The following is a 20,047-nucleotide window of genomic DNA, read 5'->3' on the forward strand; positions in this document are numbered from 1 at the left end:
AATTAGTACGTAAAAGGCTGTCTGTGCTTTGGTTGGTATAAATATTTATTTTTAATTTTTTCCATAAATATTTGGCATAAACAATATTTTTGCAAGTAAGTAGAATATTATAGCTACTATATATCAAAATTGTAGCTTTCTATAAATTATATTGTAAAAAATATAAATTTTCAAAAAAACTACCACAAATTAGTACATAAACGGCTTTCTGTGCATTTGTTGGTATAAATATTTATTTTTTAATTTTTTCCATAAATATTTTGCAAAAACAATATGTTTGCAAGCAAGTACAATATTATAGCTACTATATATCTAAATTGTACCCTTCTACAAACCCTATTGTAGAAAATATAAATTTTCAAACAAAATTATTCCAAAAATTAATAAAATCCATGTCCTTCAAATGATGCCTGCTAATAATTGCATTAAATATATTTTTTAATTGCTTTTTATTAACAATTTTAAACAAACAATATTTTTGCAAGTAAGTACAATATTATAGCTACTATATATGCAAATTGTAGCACTCTATAAATGATATTGTAAAAAATATAAATTTTCAAAAAAAACTACCACAAATTAGTACAAACAAGACTGTCTGTGCAATTGGTGGTATAAATATTTATTTAAAATTATTTCCATGAATATTTGGCAAAAGCAATATTTTTGCAAGTAAGTACAATATTATAGCTACTATATATCCAAATTGTAGCTTTCTATAAATTATTTTGTAAAAAATAAAAATTACCAAAAAAACTAACACAAATTATCACGTAAAAGACTATCTGTGCATCAGTTGTTAAAACTATTTTTTTTTAATTTTTTCAATAAACATTTTGCAAAAACAATATTTTTGCAATTAAGTACAATATCATAGCTATCATATATCCAAATTACAGCTTTTTACGACCAAAAACAACAAAAATACAAAATTTTGAAAATCATACTTAAATACATAATACTTACTGCACTTATTAGAATTTCCATACAAATTTTCCTTATTTCTAGTGCTGTAAACTTGTAATTTCCTATAGAATTTGCTACTTCGATCTTACAAATATTGGTAAAAAGACTCGATTTACCACACTAGTTGTTGCAAAAGAACAAAAAGTTAAATAAGATTTATTTATAAGAAGAAAAAAGCCGGAGAGAAATTATATCATAACTGTGCCGAGCTTATTTCTATCTCACATATTTTGTTATATATTCATATCAGAGTGATATAACATGAATAAATTGCTAAAGTAAGGGCCACATGATAATATTTAGTCATAAAATTTGTAGAAATTTGGTTTAAAAAAGCCCAAAATTTGAAAAAAACTGAGCTTGATGTACGAAAAGTACTGGGTACAAGAGTATTTGGAAAGAGTGCATTTATTTATATATTTATTTATTATAACTTTTAAAGCATTCGTTTAATTTGAATGATGTATTTGGTGAATTTGTACAAAATTAAATAACCTATAAAATTGTCTAACATTTTAATGACTTATATCAACTCAGTATACTTATAAATGGCATCAGAAAATCGGCATTGTGCAAAAGTGTTGTGCAAATTTCATAAGTTCGTAATTTATTATTGCTAAATAATAACATTCTATTGTAATAGAATTCGAATGCATAAAACCGTAGATAATCCTGTAATTTATTACAAATTAATTAAACGTGCAAATTCAAGTTTAATTAGAATTTTATTGGTGTCAAAGATCGCCTGTATGTTTAATGATACAAATGCTTTGTGTTGAGTAATTTATACAATGTCATAATTTAAGAGATTGTTTTAGGTAGACCGAGTTGCTGTAGGGCTTTATGATGTTAGACAATATTATAGATTATTCAATTTTGAATAAATTTGCCAAATATTTAATTAATTTTAGACAAACCGTTTAAAAGTTACAAGAGATTTAAGAAATAAATCCACAGAATAATCCGCCATTTTGGTAACTAGATTACTTCGGAGTAAATATTTAACTTCGACTAACATTTAAAGTAACTAACAATTTTTAAATACTATTTTAAAGTACAAGGAGTTGCTGTAGGGCTTCATGGTGTTAGAAAATTTTGTAGATGATTCAATTTTGAATAAATTCGTCGAATATTTCATTAATTTTAGACAAACCGTTTAAAAGTTACAAGAGATATAAGATGTGATTACACATGAATGATGATAATTGCTGCTGCATTATTGCAGATTGTTATTGAATTTTGAATTACTATTTTAAAGTACAGGGAGTTGCTGTAGGGCTTCATGGTGTTAGAAAATGTTATAGATTATTGAATTTTGAATAAATTTGTCGAATATTTCATTGATTTTAGGCAAACCGTTTCAAAGTTACAAGAGATATAAGAAATGATGGCACATGAATGATGGAAATTGCTGCTGCATTATGAACGCACTTGCACAGATTGGTATTGAATTTTTAAATATTATTTTAAAGTACAGGGAGTTGCTGTAGGACTTTATGGTGTTAGAAAATGTTGTAGATGATTCAATTTTGAATAAATTTGCTGTATATTTCATTAATTTTAGGCAAACCGTTTAAAAGTTACAAGAGATATAAGACATGATTGCACATGAATGATGGAAATTACTTGTTACGAACCTGCACAGGTTGTTATTGAAATTTTAAGTACTATTTTAAAGTACACGGAGTTGCTGTAGGGCTTTATAGTGTTAAAAAATAATACAGATTATTCAATTTTGAATAAATTTGCTGAATATTTCATTAATTTTGGACAAACCGTTCAAAAGTTACAAGAGATATAAGAAATAAAGTATCAAATCTATATTATACATAGTACAGATCATTTTATGTATTAGCATAACAATTATTTTGTATGTTTTTTTTTATTTTTTTAGTTTTTTATTACAGACTGTTTGGCAGACGGAATAAAAAAAGTAACAGGTTTTTTGCAAAATTTAACCCTGAACTTTTGTTATTTTGCGCAAAAGAATTAAATTGTGCAAAAATAATGTTTATTTATTTGTCACTCTGTTTAAAATTCTTTGAAGCAATTAATTAGCTTGTCAAGTGTTTAAAAAAAATAGTAAACCAGTTTTGTTGTAATTTTGTGTTCAAAAATAAAATAAATGAACTGTGACGCAAATTTTGAAAAAAAAATCGTTAAAAGCTTTGTACTAAAACATTGGACATTATATTTATTATTATTATATATATATATATGTATATATATATATATATATATTCTGGTTTACATAAAGACGTAATCAATTAATCTTGATCTTTGCAAGTCTTTGTCTTTAAAGACTTTTATGCATTTTTTATTCTTTCTGGTTTTTATGAATGAAAGACGTGCAAAAATGCAGGAATCCTTGGCCAGAGAAAAATATACATATATACATATAAATATACATATATACATATATATATATATATACATATATACATATGTATATACACATTGTTGCTATTACTATATATAATAATAAGGTACAACAAAGTTAATGTCCTTCAGAGTGCAACTTATTCATGTTACAACTAATTTGCGCATGTATTTATTATATCTCTTTTAACTTTTAAACTAAGTCTATTAAATAAATAGTGTGTTCAGCAAATTTGTTTAAAATTCAATTATTAATTATATTGTCTAACATGGTAAGACCCTAGACCAACTCGGTATACTTTAAAATAGAAGTCAAACTTCAATATTCACTTCGAGTTACTATAATGGTGCATTGGGCATCACCATAGTGTGTGCACTGATTTATTGTATCTCTTGTAACTTCTACAAAGTTTGTTTATTTTATATGAAACACTTGGCAAATTTGTTCAAAATTTAATTGTTTATAATATTGTCTAATATTGTAAGACTCTAAAGCAACTCGGTATACTTTAAATGTTAGTCGAAATTCAATATTTATTCCGAAGTAATCTAGTTACCAAAATGGTGGATTAGTCTGTGATCTTATTTGTTGTATCTCTTGTAACTTCTACAAGGTTTGTTTGATTTTTATGTAATATTTGGCAAATTTGTTTAATATTTAATTGTTTATAATATTGTCTATCATTACAATACTCCGTGATTAAAAAAAACTTAAATAATCCATACTATTTATTTAAAACTTTTTTCTAACCGCAAGGTGTGTAAATATCGGTTTTATAAAATACTTTAATGCGGAAACTTTTTATTTTTTACTATTAAGACAACAAGAGAAAGTATAAAAAGCATTATCGGTAGTAATTGCTTTATTGCAATAATTTAAAACAAAAAAAATCGCTTATATTTTATTATTAACAATTAACCTAATTATTTTATGGCGCGAAACATTATTCGGCCCAAAAAAAAAAAATGAATAAAGAAATTTATGCGGTCTAATTAATCAGAATTTTGTACTAAAAATTAGGTAAAGATTTAGGTAAAGGTCTGAAAAATCGTCTTAACGGGGTAATAACTTAATATATATATATATATATATATATATATATATATATATATATATCTCGTGTCACGATGTTGGTTCGCGATGGACGCCCAAACTACTGAACCGATTTTAAATTTTATTGGCTCATCGTGTGCATATATATCCAACCTAGGTTATAGGAAATTTTGAAAAGTAACTTTGAAATATAAATATATAATTTTTACAAATTTCTAAACCTTTTGACAGAAAATGACCAAAAAAAAAAACAAAACACTAAAATGACAAATGTCAAAATTCAAGGAAATTTCGATATGTAATTTTTGAAAAAAAATTTGACATTTCAAAAAATAAAATTTAAAAACATGTACATATATAAAAATATCCAACATTTAAATCCAAATTTGATGAAATGCTATATTCAAAATCACTGTTTATAGTTTTAAATCTAATTAAAAAACAATGCTTAAAAATTTAAATAAACGTTGACATGTAAAAAAAAATAAATGTCATTTGTCAGTTTTTATGAAAATAATTATATAAATAGATTTACGCTTTAGATTTAATTGATTAGCTTACGAAATTATTTCGGAAACCAAAACTTTATCAAAACATTATTGATCAGAGATCACAATAAAAAAGCGGCATATTGAATTTAAAATTAATCATAAACAAAATTTTGACATTTCACAAAAAAAAATGTTTAACGAGTTACTTCAATAAGAAGCAAATAAATTAATTATTCCAAGTTATGTTATAGGCAATATTGCCAAGCAAATTATAGATACAAAACATTATTGTAAAATAAATATCATATTATATTAATTTTGGACCAAGAAGGAAATATTTTGACATTTATAAATTTAGTACATATTGGATATATGAAATTGACATTCACTATTTTTCAATTAAATGCAAATGTAAAAAATCAAATATTTATATAAAAAATTGTATATTTAGATAAAGATACTGCGTTGATTTAGACTAAAATTTAATTTATTCTTTAATTTAAAAAAAATTGACATAAACAAAATTAAAACAAACAAAACACTATGATGCGTTGGAATTATTTATTGGAGTGTAAAGAAATTTGTGTAATTAAAATATAATATTATTATTACTATATCAGTTAAGATATATTTTGATTGTCATCGCAATCGTAACCTCTTAAATGAAATAATACAATCTGATGGAATCATTGGAATCTGACAAAAACAAACTAGACAAACTAAATATTATATCATATTACATTAAATTTTGACCGAAAAGAAAATATTTTGACAGATATAATTAATTTGAAATAAAATGCAAATGTCTACAATCAGATCTTTATGTAAAAAAATATTTATTTCCACAATATTCCTGTGTTAATTTAGCCAAACTTATGAATTTAACAATTATATAATTATTCATTGATGACTTAAAATAATTATTAATTTATTAACAAATAAATATATTTGAAGGAAAATTTTATTGACATACATGACATGACAAAAGTATAATAAACAAAAAACTATGATGCGAGTGAATTAATTTTTGAAGTATGAAATGTCAAATAATTTCGAAAATTATAACATGTTTTTAACTATTTGTCAAAGAATCAGAGTCCAAATCTATTAAATATTTGATTTTTGGCACTTTTATGAATTTTTTAACAATTTAGGCATATTTTTATGGCAAAACAACGTTTGCCGGGTTAGCTAGTATATATATATATATATATATATATATATATATATAAAGTTCTAAGGTTGCAAAAATGTTTTCAACATTTAAATTACATCTGAGCCTATTGTTTAGGAGGAACAAGAACATAAATAAGAATGTCGAACAATTTATCATTGTTTATATTTTTTCTGTTATGGTTTTGCACACAGAAAAGCCATTGCACAATTTGTTGTTATTATTTCTTTGTCTTTTAAACAATTACGGAGTCAAATGACGAGTCGCTCTGATGGGCAAATATTAAACATTGTGCATTTATTTGTTTTTTTTTTTTTTTTTTTTTTTTTTATATTTGACTTCGTTGCATTTATTTGTTGAATCTCTTGAACAAATTGAGTAAAGAAAATACAATATTTGACAAATTGATACAAGATTAAATCCCGCAAATTATTTTCTAACATTATATAGCCCTGGTGCAACTCGGTATACTTTAAATTTGCAATTGATCACAGACTTAATTCAAATATACATAGTGGAACAATGTTTCTAGTGCAAGTACGTGAATTGGCATGCATTGATTTACTATATATTTTATAACTTTTGAACTGTTTGTTTAATATTAATGTAATATATGGCAGATTTGTTTAAAATTGAATAATCTATAATATTGTCTAATGCTATGATACCCTTCAGCAACTCGGTATACTTAAAAATAATATAAGGTTGTCAAATATCTCCCTTCCGCCTTTTTGTATTATAAACCAAGAGCAAAAAAGCGGAAGAGAGATATTTGACAACCTAATATTTGAATATGTAATATCAACTCCTAGTCATATTGGATTGTCAAATATCTCTCTTCCGCTTTTTTGCTCTTGGTTTAATACAAAAAGGCGGAAGGGAGATTTTTGACAACCTATTATTTAAATTGCGCAACTTTTTGGTGCATTTGCTTATTGTAGCTCTTGTAACTTCTAAACGAACTGTCTAAAGTAAATGCAGTATTTAACAAATTTATTTAAAATTGAATTATCTATGATTTTGTCTAATATTATGACGCCCTAGAGCAACTGGGTATACCTTAAAATCGCTGCTAAATTTGGATAGTTAATATCGATTCTTTAAGAGTGAATTCATCAATAGAGCAAGCAGTTGTACATTTAGTATATCTCTTGTAACTTTAGAAGTATTTATCCAATTTGAATGCAGTGTTTGACAAATTTGTGCAAAATTAAATAATCTATGATATTGTCTAACATTATAAATCCCTAGAGCAACTCGGAGTACTTTAAATTTGCAGTCAAACTTACGTAATTTATCTGAATGTACGAGTTTCTTTAGTAGTGCATTTGAAAGTAAATTGTTTGTGCATTTGTTTACTATATATCTTAGAACTTCTGAAGAATTTGTCCAATTTGAATGCAATATTCGACAAATTTGTGCAAAATTTAATACTCTATAATATTGTCTAACATTATTAACCCTTAAAGCAACTCGGTGTACTTTAAATTTGCAGCCAAATTTTAGTAATTAATCTGAGTACATGAATTTTGCTTAGTATTGCATTCAAGAGCAAATTGTATTTGTTTGTGCATTTATTTGTTTCTTTGTTTGTGCATTTATTATACCTCTTGTAACTTTAGAAGTATTTACCCGATTTGAATGCAATATTCGACAAATTTGTGCAAAATTAAATAATCTATAATATTGTCTAACATTACAAAGCCATAGAGCAACTCGGAGTACTTCAAATTAGCAGTCAAACTTTAGGAATTAATCTGAGTGCACAAATTTCCTTACTTAGTAGTGCATCTAAATGTTTGTGCATTTTTTATTATATCTCTTGTAACTTTTGAAGAATTTTATTTTATTTTTAGTTTGCCCGTTAGTGAAATTCTTATTTTCTATCGTGTTTTCTTGTCAGTAGAGTCCATTTTTTATCTCATTTTAAGTCTGCTCGGCAGTAGAGTCCCTTTCTTTATCTTATTTTTAGTTTGCTCGTCAGTAGAGTCCTTTTCTTATCTTATTTTCAGTTTGCTCGTCAGTAGAGTCCCATTTCCTATCGACATTTTTATGTAGTCATCAGTACAGTTCTTTTTTACATTTATTTTGAGTTTGCTCATCAGTAGTAATTTTTATGTCGAAATTTCGTTGCTGATGTGTCGAATTTTGCTCTGGTATTTTTACAAGTTCAATTCTAATTTGTTCATCAGTAGAGTTCCTTTTTGTTTTATTTATAACTTGCTTGTTAGTAGAGTTCTTTTCTATGATACTCTTTCCTTAATTTTCCTAACTTTTTAAGTTTATTTTTAATTTGCTCGTCAGTGGAGTCCTTTTAATGCTGTTTGAATACAATATTTGACAAATTTGTACAAAATTAAATAATCTATAATATTGTCTAACATGATAAACTTCTAAAGCAACTCGGAGTACTTCAAATTTGCAATCAAACTTTATCATTAATCTGAGTGCAAAAAATTCCTTACTTAGTAGTGCATTTGAAAGTAAATTGTTTGTGCACTTGTTTACTATATCTCTCGTAACTTTTGAAGAATTTATCCTATTTGAATGCAATATTCGACAAATTTGTACAAAATTGAATACTCTATAATATTGTCTAACAAAATAAATTTCTAAAGCAACTCGGAGTACTTCAAATTTGCATTCAAACTTACGTAATTTATCTAAGTGCACGAGTTTTGCTTAGTATTTCATTTACGTAGTCCAAAATAATTTACGTAGTAATTTATCTGCGTGCACAAATTTCCTTACTAAGTAGTGCATCTAAAAGTTGCTTTTTTTTATTATGTCTCTTGTAACTCTTAAACAAATTGTCTAAAGTAAATGCAATATTTGGCAAATTTGTACAAAATTGAATAATCTATAATATTGTCTAACATTATAAACCCCTAAAGCAACTCGGTATTCTTTAAATTTGCTCTCAAACTTAGCTAATTAATGGGAGTACACAAATTTCCTTACTAAGTAGCAATTTATCTGAGCGTACGAGTTTTGCATTTACGTAGTCCAAAATTTTCTTTCTCTTTGCATTAAAATTTTTCTAAAAACTCCTTCAACTTTTAGGTTCAATTTCTTGAAAATCTGCCCTAAAAATGATGGTGAGGCTGCTTTAATTAACTTACAATTACCACTATGAATTCTTAAGAAGTCTATTAACTTCAAAGTGATTTCTATTACCATTACCATTACCATTTCGTAATTTTCCAAGACATGAGTCAATGTCTTCAAGAGTTGCACGTATAATTGCAGCATTCAGTTGTGCTAATGAGAACATCTGTGATAAGAATTCGCGCCTTCTCATTTCTTATTTAATTAATTAATTGCATTCTTAGTTGCTAAAGCTATTATGACATCTAATTTGCAATGCAAAAATTGCTTCATTAGAAGAAATAATATAAATAAGACAAAGGTTAAGTTGGAGGTAAAGGATTACCAGGATGCAGGATAATTGAACCAACTTTTGTTTTGCCATGAATTTTACACAAATTTTAGTTTTGGTTTTTAGCAAGACACGAAACACTCCAAAATTTACTAAAAAAAATGTAACAAATCCACTATTTTTATCATGTATTACCAAAAAATCCTTCACCAAGGTGCAGAAAATTTGAACCAACTTCTGTCTAAATATAAATTTCACACTAATTTTGATCTTGATTTTAGCAAGACACCAAACACACCGATATTTATTAAAAAATGTAACAAATTCAATATATTTATCATATATTGTCAAAAAATCCTTCACCAAGGTGTGATAAATTTGAACCAACTTCTGTCCGAACATAAATTTTCCACTAAAATTGATCTTGGTTTGTACCAATACACCAAACACCGATATTTACTAACAAATGTAACAAATTTAATATTTATATTATATATTACCAAAAAATCCTTTACCAAGGTATAGAAAATTTTAACCAAATCCTGTCCAAACCCAAATTTTTCACTAATTTTGATCTTGGTTTTTAGCAAGACACCAAACACATCGATATTTACTAAAAAATGTAACAAATCCTAAATTTTTATCATATATTACCAAAATATCCTTTACCAAGGTGTAGAAAATTTAAACCAACTTCTGTCTAAACAAAAATTTTCTACAAATTTTGATCTTTTTTTATAGCAAGACACCAAGCACACCGATATTTACTAAAAAATGTAACAAACTCTATATTTTTTATCATATTACCAAAAAATTTTTCACCAAGGTGTAGAAAATTTGAACCAACTTCTGCCTAAACATAAATTTCTGACTAATTTTGATCTTGGTTTTTGGCAAGACACCAAACACACCGATATTTACTAAAAAATGTAACAAAACTAATATTTTTTAACATATATTACCAAAAAATCCTTTACCAAGGTGTAGAATATTTCAACCAACTTCTGCCTTACAATAAATTTTCCAAAAATTTAGATCTTGGTTTTTAGCAAGACACCAAACACACCGAGATTTACTAAAAAATGTAACAAATTAAATATTTTTATCATCAATTACTAAAAAATCCTTTACCAAGATATGGAAAATTTGAACCAACTTCTGTCCAAGCATAAATTTTTGACTAATTTTGATCTTGGTTTATACCAAGATACCAAACACACCGATATTTACTAAAAAATGTAACAAATCCTATAATTTTTATCATATATTACCAAAAAATCCTTTACCACGTTATAGAAAATTTGAACCAAATTCTGTCCAAACCAAAATTTTTTACTAATTTTGTTCTTGGTTTTTAGCAAGACACCAAACACACCGATATTTACCAAAAAATGTGACAAATCTAATATTTGCATCACCTATTACCAAAAAATCCTTCACCAAGGTGTAGAAAATTTGAACCAACTTTTGTACAAACGTGAATTTTTTATTAATTTTGATCTTGGTTTTTAGCAAGACACTAAACACACCGATATTTACTAAAAAATGTAACAAATCCAATATTTTTGTTATATGTTACCAAAAAATCCTTCACCAAGGCGTAGAAAATGTGAACCAACTTTTGTTCAAACTTAAATTTGTCAAAAATTTTGATCTTGGTTTTTAGCAAGACACTAAACACACCGATATTTACCAAAAAGATGTAACAAATCCTAAATTTTTATTATATATTACCAAAAAATCCTTCACCACGATATAGAAAATTTGAACCAACTTTTGTACAAACATAAATTTTTCAAAAATTTTGATCTTGGTTTTTAGCAAGACACCAAACACACCAATATTTACTAAAAAAAATCATTTTTGTATTATAAAACAGTCATTTTCTGTTTTCACCTTTTTGATGTCATGGTCATTCTCACACGTTTGTCGTTATAATTGAACATCGCATGTGATGACAATTAATGTTTTGTGTAGAATTATTAAAAATACATTTGTTTATAGATAATTGAATTGACAAGTCCTTGGAACGCTTCCGGCAGTTCCCTTCGAAATATTCATGATGTCAACTGCACTAACCAAAAACTTTACTGTAGGATTTTTTGTAAAGAAATGGGTTGGGAAATAGGAATTTTTCTAATTTGAATCGATGCTCATGAATGTTGACATGCTAGGATAAATTTTGTGTACAGATCGGTGAAGCAGTTTTTTTTTAATGAACTAAATTCAAGTCCAGGGACCAAGTACATGTTGAGACCTTTGTATTTTGTATCTCAGATATCTCGAAAACTAGTTGACGGATTTTAAAAATTTAAACGCCATTCGATACGTATAATAAGTGTTTATGATAACATCGATTTTTAACAATGTCAGTTTAGCAGTTTCTTCATACCGAATAAAAGAATAAGCGAAGTGCACCAGAATGCAACTTCTCTTGAGTTTTTGACTATTTTTTAGCCCTTGTGTTTTATATCTCCGATATCTCGAAAACTAGTTGACGGATTTCGAAAATTTAAACACCGTTCGATACGTATAATAAGTGTTTATGATTACATTGATTTTTAACAATACCAGCCTAGCAGTTTCTTCATACCGAATAAAAAATAAGTAAAGTACATTAGAATGCAATTTCTCTTGAGTTTTTGACCATTTTTTAGACCTTGATATCTCGAAAACTAGTTGACGGATTTTAAAAAATTAAACGCCATTCGATACGTATAATAAGTGTTTATGATTACATCGATTTTTAACAATGTCAGTCTAGCAGTTTCTTCATACCGAATAAAATAATTAGCAAAGTTCACCAGAAAGCAATTTCTCTTGAGTTTTTGTCCATTTTTTAGACCTTGATATCTCGAAAACTAGTTGTCGGATTTTGAAAATTTAAACGCCGTTCGATACGTATAATAAGTGTTTATGATTACATCGATTTTTAACAATGTCAGTTTAGCAGTTTTTTCATACTGAATAAAAGAATTAGCAAAGTGCACCAGAATGCAACTTCTCTTGAGTTTTCTCAGGAGCAATTTATCTAATAATCTATCTTTTATCTAATAATCGCGTTAAAAGGTTCAATTACAATAGGATATTAGTGATATTATCTATGACTAAATTAGAGATAATTTATGCTGATGATTAGTTTACTAGATTGAAAATAAAAAGTGCATTTGTGCACAAGGACGAATTAATAAATGCTTAATTGTTGTGCTGGAATGAAGTCCAGTAAATTTATGATGGATTGATAAATTTTATCTCCGGATTTTTAAGAGACATTTTAAAAGCGTTTTTTATTATTAATTAAAACAATTCTTTTTAGGAATTTTTAAAATTAATTTTTGATATTTTTAAGAAACTTCGTAAGAGTTATTGCTTAGCTAAGAGAGAATGCAGTTTGTTTTATAGAATGCAGTTGTTTAAAGTTATTCTTAGTTCGTATGCAGTTTTTTCAGTGAATGCAGTTCTTTCCAATCAGTGTTTGTTCCTAAATAATTAAAGCTGTTTTTTAATACGTTTCGAATAAAAAATATGTCAACACAATAAGGAAACCATAAAGGCAAAAGTTATAAATAATCTTGAACAAAAGAGATGATCTTCAATGACACGAGCCAATATGGAAGCACGCCGTTCGTCCTTGGTTTGAAATATTAGTGATATTTTAATACTATAAGATGGATTTAAATGAAATATTTGATAAATAGGAAGGAAATTAAATACTGAACAAAATTTTCTCATATTACAAAACCCTACAGCGACTCGGTATACTTTAAAATCGCGTCTGAACACGAAAATACGATTTCGGAGCACTAGGTGGTAAATCGCTTGTAAATCCTAAACCACTCGTTTTAGGTAAAGGATGTGTTAAGCAAATATGTTTAAAATTAAATAACAAACAAAATTGTCTAATATCATAACATCCTACAGCAACTCGGTGTACTTTAAAATCGCATCGAAATGTGTGTATAAATATAGCACTGAACACAAATCGTGCATTTATTTAGTGTATCGTGCATAACTTTTGTGCAAATTAAATATTCAAAAACATTTAACTAACTATTATATATTATTGGAAAGCCAATGAAATTGCCTACATATCTGTGTTTAAAAGTTTACAAATTTTGAAGCAAATTTTTAAGAAAAAAACTGACAAAAATCATGCAAAAACTTATCTTGTTTTTGATGTTCCGCAACTTGAGGACTTTTTTTTCGATTTCTGGATTAATATAACTAAAACTTATTTAAAAACATATAAACTATTATATATTATTATATATTATTGGAAAGCCAATTAAATTGCCTACAAATCTGTATATAAAAGTTTACAAATTGTGAGGCAAAATTTTTAGAAAATAATTGACAAAAATCATTCAAATATCCATCTTGCTTTAAGGCACCTGAATTTGAGGACACTTTTCAATTTCTGGATTAATATAATTAAAACTTATTCAAAAACATATAAACTATTATATATTATTGGAAAGTCAATAAAATTGCCTACAAATCTGTATATAAAAGTTTACAAATTTTAATACAAAATTTTGAGAAAAAACCTTGTCAAACGAAAAAAATGTAACTGACGCAATCAGCCGTACCTATATCTTTTTTATAACACTAATTTATAATTTTAGAGCGTTTTTTAACATTTAGTTTAATTTAATAAAAAAACATTTAATAACATTTAAGCTAATATATTTTTGAAAAGCTAAGAAAATTCGACAAATTTATACAAAATTAAATATTCTACTGTCTTTTACCATGCCCTAGAGCAACTCGGTGTACTCATATTTTACGAGCAAAAACTGTGTTTTATCCACATTGCACAATTTAATTTTTTATTAATTTGCATTTCTCATTTCTGTTCAAAGTTGCATAACTTTTTTTCGTCTATCAACAAAAATCAGGCCAAGACGTTTGGGAGTCATAATTAATAAATTAAACTTAAAGTTCTCAATAAAATTTTCCACAAGGCGAATTATTTTGATTTGATTTGATACACATGCAAGATTATTGGGTTTTTTTCGTTGTTGTTTCTAAAAATGACATTGTGCCTGTTACATATTAAAATAACAACAACAAATATAATTTGGATAATTGAAAGTAAAAGCAAAAGCATTGAAAACGACAGCAAAATTATAATGACATAATTCTTGATGTTTTTTTTTTGGGCAATATGCGGAATTTTGTAACAAAAAACAGAAAACAGTCATTATGAGTATGAAATTGTTGTTTAGAAATACATTTCGTGTGTTGAAGAAATTATTCGTGTAATTAAAACAATAGTAATTGTTACAAGAACGAACGTTGTTGTTTTTTTTTTAAAAAGTCAAGTCAATTTTTTATAATAATTTTGTATTAAATGATATAAATCTTTATAAACAGATTTGTAGATCATTTCTTTAGCTTTTCAAAAATATTAGGTTGTCAAATATCTCCCTTCCGCTTTTTTGCTCTTGGTTTATAATACAAAAAGGCGGAAGGGAGATATTTGACAACCTTATATATAATAGTTTATATGCTACTAAATAGTTTTTTGGAAAATTTAACTAGATGCCATAAAATGCCCTTAAATTTTGATGTAAGAAAAGTCTATATTAAGAAGAAAAAATTGTTTTATTTTGTTTAAGTTCTTTTCAATAATTTTGTATCAAAAGTTATAAACTTTTATATACAGATTTGTAGTGAATTTCTTTAGCTTTTCAAAAATGTATAATAGTTTATATTTGACTAAATAATTTCTGAGAAAATTTAACTAGATGACATAAAAGTTCCCTTAAATTTTGATGCAAGAAAAGTCTATATTAAGAAGAAAAAATTGTTTTATTTTGTTTAAGTTTTTTTCAATAATTTTGTGTCAAAAGTTATTAACTTTTATATACAGATTTGTAGTGAATTTTCTTATCTTTCTAAAAATATATAATAGTTCATATGTTATTAAATATTTTTTTGGAAAATTTAACTAGATAGAATGCCCTTAAATTTTGATGCAAGAAAAGTCTATATTAAGAACAAAAAAATGTTTTATTTTGTTTAAGTTTTTTTCAATAATTTTGTATCAAAATTTATGAACTTTTATATACAGATTTGCAGTGAATTTTCTTAGCTTTCTAAAAATATATAATAGTTCATATGTTATTAAATATTTTTTTGGAAAATTTAACTAGATAGAATGCCCTTAAATTTTGATGCAAGAAAAGTCTATATTAAGAACAAAAAAATGTTTTATTTTGTTTAAGTTTTTTTCAATAATTTTGTATCAAAATTTATGAACTTTTATATACAGATTTGCAGTGAATTTTCTTAGCTTTCTAAAAATATATAATAGCTTACATGTTATTAAATGATTTTTTGTTGAATTACACTAAATGTTAAAAAACGCTCTAAAATTATAAATTTGTGTTATAAAAAATATATACGTAGGGCTGATTGCGTGGTGTTACAATTTTTTTCGTTTGACAAGGTTTTTTTCTCAAAATTTTGTATAAAAAGTTATTAACTTTTATATACAGATTTGTAGGCAATTCCATTGGCTTTCCAATAATATATAATGGTTTATTTGTTTTTAAATAAGTTTTAGTTATATTAATCCAAAATTCGAAAAAAGTCCTTAAGTTCTTGAACATCAAAAACAAGATAAATTTTTGCATAATTTTTGCATGATTTTTGTCAATTTTTTTCTAAAAATTCTGCCTTAAAGTTTGTAATTTTTTATAAACAGATTTGTAGGCAATTTCATTGGCTTTCCAATAGTATATAATAGTTGATATGTTTTTGAATAAGTTTTTGTTATATTAATCCATATATCGAAAAAAGACCTCAAGATGTTGAACATCAAAAACAAGATGAATTTTTGCATGATATTTGTCAAGTATTTTTTTTAAATTAAATAATATAAATTAATTTTTTTGTATGAAGTTATAAACATTTATATACAGATTCATAGGCAATTTATTAGCTTTGCAAAAATATTTAATAGTTAAATATTAAATAGTTTTTTTGTCAAATTAACCTAAATGTCGAGAAATGTACTCCAAATTTTATACATGAAATTTTGTCTTCAAGTTTATTTTTTAAGTTAATAAATATTTATACTATTAGACAATATTAAAGATAATTAATTTTCTACAAATTTCTCAAATATACTATGAATATTAAAAAAACGTGTCATAAGTTATTTATTTATTTATTTATTTATGAAATATTTAATAAAAAAGTGCACAAAATTTTCCGTATCTGGTTCCGTAAATGGTTCCGTATCATTAATAAAATTGCAAGTTACATAACATTTCTCACATTGCATTATTTTTTGCAACAATCTTTTGAATTTGTTGTAACATAATAAATCATATTTATAAATTATCTAATTTTTTAACAAGGTTATTGCTGAATTACAAAATCATTGAAAACTTCCGTAACAAAGTAGATGAATCATAATTTAGATTTAATTTGAAGATTCCTTTTCAAAAAATAATTACTCAAATTTGTTGTCAGTACTCTTCACAAAAAAGACTTTTCTTGTTTTTGTTTTAGTTTTACATTTTTTACTATTTTATAAACAATTCCACGTTTTTATAAACAATTTATATACAATGTGAATATTAAAATATGTAAATTTAACATCCTCCTACGCAAATAAAAATCAGGTCATTGCTTTAATTAATTAATTAACAACAAATAGAAAAAACACATCGAAAAAAATAACAAATAAATCACAGAAGTCGTAAATGAATATTTAGTTGTATTAATTATTTATAAAAAAATATGTTGCGTAATTTACTATTTTGCAAATTTGCATTCGATTCAGTTGCACATCACTAGCATACAAATTTACTAGGAAAACTAGTGATGGGAATACTAATTTTGAAATACGATTAAAATTGTGCAGTTTTATTAGTACAATTGTAGTCCTTGGGTAAATATTTATTGTGATAAATGAAATATTAATCAAATTAGCCATTTGTACTGTTTATAGTATGTTTATTTTACTATGTTTAAATATGTGTATAATGATGGACTTTGAAATTTTACCCACAATTTTTAGAAGATTGACTTCGATTTTAAAGTATACCGAGTTGCTTGAGGATACTATGATGTTAATAAATATTGTGTAGAATTTCATTTTGTACAAATTTGTCAAATATTGTATTCAATTTGGACGAATTGTTTAAAAGTTACAAGATATAAATAAATGAGCGACGAATTTGTTACTCAGGAGGATGAATTTGTTGCTCAGGGGGATGAATTACTGTCTAAGTTTGATTACGATTTTAAAGTATACCGAGTTGTTCTAGGGCATTTTGATGTTAGTAAATATTGTTTAGAATTGAATTTTGTACAAATTTGCCGAATATTTCAAATACTTAAGACGAATGGTTCAAAAGTTACAATAGATTAACATTAAAATAAATAAATGTTTAAAGAGTTCAATTTGTTTATCGTCTAGCAAATATTTACTACAATATAAAGTAATAATAATAATTAATATAATTTGAATAACATTGAAAATCCTTGAACAATAAATTATTAATTATTTTAAACATACTAAATTATTTTGTTATTTTTAACTTCTATATGATATTTTTATAAATATTTTGAATAACTTACAAGTATACCGAGTTGTCCTAGGGCATTTTGATGTTAGTAAATATTGTCCAGAATCAATTTTGTACAAATTTGTCAAATGTTGCATTTAATTTAGACGAATTGTTTATAAGTTACAAGAGATGTTATAAATAAATGTTTAGGAAGTATTAAAAAGTATTCACTACAATAATAATTATATTAAATATAATTTTAAGGAAATCGAAAATCCTTGAAAAACTTATATTTTAACAACAAATTATAAATTATCTAAAGTAATATAACAATTCTTTTTGTTATTTTTAACTTCTATAGAACAAATATTATAAACAATTTACATATATAATTTTAAGCAATAAAAATAATCACCAATTTGTATAAAATTATTGATATCTCATTTTTTATCGAATAGTTTTTTATAAATAAATAAATTAAATTATTAGAGAACGATATACAACTTTTTATTTATATTTTTATCAATAAATTTTAACAATAACATTTTTTCTGAATTATTCTGGCACTACAAAAGCATTTTTGTTTTAAAAAAATTCAATATTGAAATAAGATATTTTACAAAAATTTTGATTATATAGTTTTATAACAAATTTTATCTAAATTATATTTTTCTAATACGAAAAATTTCTATCTCGATTAATAAAAAAGTTTTCTTAACAACTAAACTAAAAAAAGTGCACCATCTTACCTTGTGTTAATATCAAATTTTTCAATATGAAAATTATTTTTGACTAAAAGGTCAAAAGGTTTGATACTAAAATAATAATTTATATATATATATATATATAAATTAATTTTTATATCTTTAACCTTTGACTTTAGTGTTTTTATATCTGGTTTCACCTAGTCTTCACAGTTTTTAAGTTATTGTTGAATCTTTTTATTTTAAATAATAAAACTGAGAAATTATGCATACAAAAACGATTTGTTTATACGGAACAAACTTGAATTTGAATAAAAAAAATGTTAAAATATTCAAAAAATCCACTTTTACCCGGAAACAGAAACCGTTAATGAATCCGTTACGAAATCTTAGATGATTCTTATTAGATTTGTATCAAAAGACGTAGAAATGAAATTTTAAATATATATATATATATATATATATATATATATATATATATATATAATTTAATTTAATTTTTGATATTATCAGTTTGTTTTTCAACCAATTATCAAAGCAAAAAATATGTTTTTATGTTAGAAATCTGCTTGTTAAATAAATTATTTTGTTATGATGCCGAAGGTGAGATTTTTACAAATGCACTTAAGTTTTTTGTTAAGAAAAACTTTTTTATTGATCGAGATAGACGTTTTTGTATAAGAAAGGATTAATCTAGATAAAATTTGTTATAAAATTGTATAATTATAATTTTTGTAAGGAATCTCACTACATTTCTGTAAATGCTTTTTAAAAAAAAGCAAGGTGATAACAATATTAAATTAACTATTAGATATGATGGTGCACTTTAGTTTTTGTTAGGAAAACTTTTTTATTAATCGAGATATGAATTTTTGGTATAAGAAAAGATTAATCTAGATAAAATTTGCTATAAATCTGTATAATTAGAATTATTGTGAAATATCTAATAATATGTCTACAACGGCTCAAATACAAACTATCTAAAAAAATGCTATTCATAATATAAACCTTGTTTTGTAACGGAGTATTATTTATAAATTTGCTTCTGATTTTGTTAGAATTAATTTTATTTAAGCAAAATAGATCTAGATAGTATTATCAATAATTAATGTATTATTTTATCAATGTTCCAAAAAAATCATATAAATTTATTGTTTATTATTTTAGTGGATTCTGCAGTAGCTTTTTAGTTCAATTTTTTCCGGTATAAGATGGACATTTGTGGGTTAAAAATAAAAATTTATACAAAATTATATAATTAAAATTCTTCTAAGATCGCTAGTAATAATTATATAAATTATCAATTGCAAAAATTGAGAGAAACTGCTCTTCAAAATATTACAATAGAATTGTTAAATGTGATATGAAATGC

The 20,047-nt window shown here is 24.9% G+C and overlaps 1 protein-coding gene across 1 annotated transcript in view; it reads left to right on the forward strand.

Annotated features, from left to right (window-relative positions):
- LOC113389007 (decaprenyl-diphosphate synthase subunit 1-like) overlaps positions 1–20,047 on the forward strand; it is a 226,872-nt gene that overhangs the window by 121,152 nt on the left and 85,673 nt on the right. The gene's annotated exons all lie outside the window — the stretch shown is intronic.

This window comes from Ctenocephalides felis, unplaced genomic scaffold (assembly GCF_003426905.1).
Source record: "Ctenocephalides felis isolate EL2017-DRISC unplaced genomic scaffold, ASM342690v1 CF-g0.4_SCAFFOLD_03573, whole genome shotgun sequence".
Classification (NCBI taxonomy): Eukaryota; Metazoa; Arthropoda; class Insecta; order Siphonaptera; family Pulicidae; genus Ctenocephalides; species Ctenocephalides felis.